Source organism: Callithrix jacchus, chromosome 15 (assembly GCF_049354715.1).
Source record: "Callithrix jacchus isolate 240 chromosome 15, calJac240_pri, whole genome shotgun sequence".
Taxonomy (NCBI): Eukaryota; Metazoa; Chordata; class Mammalia; order Primates; family Cebidae; genus Callithrix; species Callithrix jacchus.
Window position 1 is genome coordinate 85,846,129 of NC_133516.1, and position 3,587 is coordinate 85,849,715.

The following is a 3,587-nucleotide window of genomic DNA, read 5'->3' on the forward strand; positions in this document are numbered from 1 at the left end:
AGTTCCAATCAGCTGTTTGGCTACCCTGAATTGCACTGAACTATTTTAAACTCTCATTTATGAAATTTTAAAAAGCCAGTTGAACTGTGCAGCATAGACAGAATAGTGGTCTATCTGTCTTTGTCTTTCTATTTTAGGGTGCTGTCTCTGGCTGAGGGCCCAAAAAGGCTCTACAGAGGAGCCTATGTTTGGGTTGACTTGATTCTTCTTTCCTTACATGCAATGAAGTTCACAGTTCTAAATTGTGCAGTTCGACAAATGTTGACAGTTATATGTACACATGTAACTTTCATCTAAAACATGATATAGAGCGTGTATATCACCACAGAGTTTTCTGGTGCTTTTTAGTCAATTAGACTCTTCTCCAAGAGGTAATAACTTTCAGATTTATGATTTGTACCTTCGTAGATTAGTTTTGCCTCTTTTTGGAATTTATATGAATTATGTCACACAGTATGGGTTTTGTTTTTTTACTTTTTAGCAGGGAGAGGTAGGTATATGGCTACTTTTGCTTAACACAACATATTGCAGAGTCGTCTGTGTGGTCATGTGTATCAGTAGCTCCTTCTTTCTTATTACCGAATATTATTCCATTTAATGAACATAACGCAATTTGTTTTAAAATTCTCCAGTTGATGAATATTTAGATTACTTCTGGCTCTTGACCGTAGTAGGAAGGTTGCTATGAACATTCTTTTACGAATTTATTAAATGGACATATGTTTTAATTTGTCTTGGGTACATCTGTAAAAATGAAGCTTCTAGATCTACAAAGAATTAATATTTCTCCTTTATTGGGGTATAACTAAATCATACTACACATACTTAAAGTACATAATTTGATCAGTTTGAAACCATAATTACAATAAAGATAAACATGTCCATTACTTCCCAAAAGAATTTAGCAATCTTAATCCAGTTATACCTCAGTGCCTCAACCCTAAGAACCATTGTTATTGCTTTCTGACACTATGGATTAGTTTGCATTTTCTAGAGTTTTATGTAAATGGAATTGCAAATGTGCCTTGCCTCTTACACTTAGCATAATGATTTTGAGAACAGTCTATGTTGTTGTGTGTATTAGTAAATCGTTTTGTTTTATTGATGAGTTTTTTTTTAAGTTGTAATTTTTTTATTAGAAAACAAACATACAACTTGGAATGGATTTGAGGCAAATTGTGCCATAAGCAGATTTTCTTTAAGTGGCTAAAACTAAGTTTAAAAAGCAAGTAACAATAAAAGGTTTCTGGTACAGGACCAGCAGTACAAAAAAATAGTGTACACGAGTACCTGGATAATACACCCATTTTGCAATAGTGCAACTTTTAAGTACACATTATTGACTGTCCATAGTCCATGCAGAGTTACAACTCTACACTTCAACAACAACATGCTGACAGTTCCTAAAGAAAACTACTTTAAAAAAGGCATAACCCAGATGTTCCCTCATTTGACCAACTCCATCTAACTTCAGATGTGCAGAAAGGCTTAGATATATCCAGAGTAAGCCACATGCAACATGTTATTTGATCAATTTTCTAAATTAAGGTTTCAAGACAATGACAGTAAGATAAGGAAAGAAAACATGGAGGAATGAAATTCTAATTACTATACATGCATATGTTTTTGACAGGGAGAAACCTTTAACAGATAATTTACAAACAGAGAAAAGGCAAATAAACAATTTTGTACAAGAAATTTCACACATTCTGTACAAGGTCTTCACTTTGCTGTCATCATTTGTACAAACTTCATAGTTTACTTGACCATCACCATCAATATCTGCTTCCCTGATCATTTCATCAACTTCTTCATCTGTTAATTTCTCTCCAAGGTTTGTCATCACATGACGAAGTTCTGCAGCACTAATATAGCCATTGCCATCCTTATCAAACACACGGAATGCTTCTCTAATTTCTTCTTCACTGTCTGTGTCTTTCATTTTTCTTGCCATCATTGTCAGAAATTCAGGAAACTCAATTGTGCCATTACCATCAACATCTACTTCATTCATCATGTCCTGTAACTGCTTCTGTGGGAGTCTGCCCAAGAGACCTCATTACATTTCCCAATTCCTTTGTCGTTATAGTTCCATCACCATCTTTGTCAAATAGTGAAAAAGCTTCTTTGAATTCTGCAATCTGCTCTTCAGTCAGTTGGTCAGCCACGCTGCAAGCACTACCAGTTTCCGAGACGCGACCATGCAACCACTCCACTCACTCGCTTCACTCGGACTCCGTTGATGAGTATTATTCCATTGTATGGTGTACCACCACTTGCTCATCTGTTAGCCTGTTGATAAATGTGTGGGTTATTGTTCTAGTTTTTGGCCATTATGAATAAAGCTGCAATGAATATTTATAGAAAAGTCTTTGCATGGACATTTAATTTCTTATCTGTTGGGTAAATACCTAGTTCTAAAATGTCTGGGCTATAGGATAGGCACTATGACACTAACAAACTTTTATCAAAAATTTCCAAATTTTTTTCCAAAATGGTTATAGCATTATTGTGGGTAACCCCTCATATAGGTACCGAGGAAGGAGAGCTTGGCAGAATTCTGGAATAATTAGGGACTGAAGAATATCTCAGTTTATAGTGTTACTACTCAGTTTTTTCCTTTTGTATAATCCTTTATATATAATCATATATTAGTTCATAGAATGAGTGCCTAAAGAATATCTTACCACTGAGTTATTTCCATACATATATTATATATGTAAATATATAATTATGTCTTAGTTCATAATCAGAATGCCTAGAGTACAGAGCATGAATTAAGGAATAAGCAGTTTATAGTCAGAGGAATGTCTGGAGCAGATACAGTGCAGAGCATGATTTAAGGGAAAACAGTTATACCACAACAAGAATCCATGGCCCAGGCGGCAACGTTCAGTATGGTAAACCCACTGTATGGCAGGCTTGGGACAAGAGCCACCCCTCCTGATAAAGGAGTCGTAGGACTTGCCCCAGTTCTCATGGAAGGCTGCTCTCAGACTAGCAATCCCTTGAGCATCTGAGGGCTCAAAACCCCTCCGAATAATCACACCTTGGTGACTGTGGACTTTATCAGCTTTTGTTACTGTGCTAGCTCAAAAAGCATCCTCCTATAGAACTTATTGGAAGCTGCCAGCAAGTGGTAGTAGACCCTGACAGCTCTGTCACTGCTGTGTGACTTAAGCATCCTCCTATAGTTCTTCTTAGGAGTAGAATGCCCATACACAGAGGTATTACACGCTGCACCCTCTTCACTGTGCACGGCCCACCTCCATGCCTTTGTGACCTAATGGGGGTGGACTGCTTACTGCACGCGGCCCACCTCCTTGCCTCAATGACCTAATGGGGGTGGACCCCTTGTTTTATTGCTTACCACCCTATCACTATCCTTAAGACGTCACTACCCTGCCCCCTAACCAATACCCAGTAAATACAGATGCTTCTGGACATTTTGGCCTTGCCTGTCTCTGCTTACAGGTGGTGTGGCCCCCCTGAACCCAGCTGCATTTTCCTTGTACTTCTGTGTCCTGTCTCTTTATTTCTCAGATCCTGCACCTCAGCACAGCTTAAGGGATACCCCACAACCCTGT

General features: G+C 37.9%; 1 pseudogene; it reads right to left on the minus strand.

Moving 5' to 3' along the window:
• Positions 1 to 1,636: 1,636 nt before the first annotated feature.
• Positions 1,637 to 2,183, minus strand: LOC103788386 (calmodulin pseudogene; annotated as a pseudogene).
• Between the last annotated feature and the right edge of the window lie 1,404 nt (positions 2,184 to 3,587).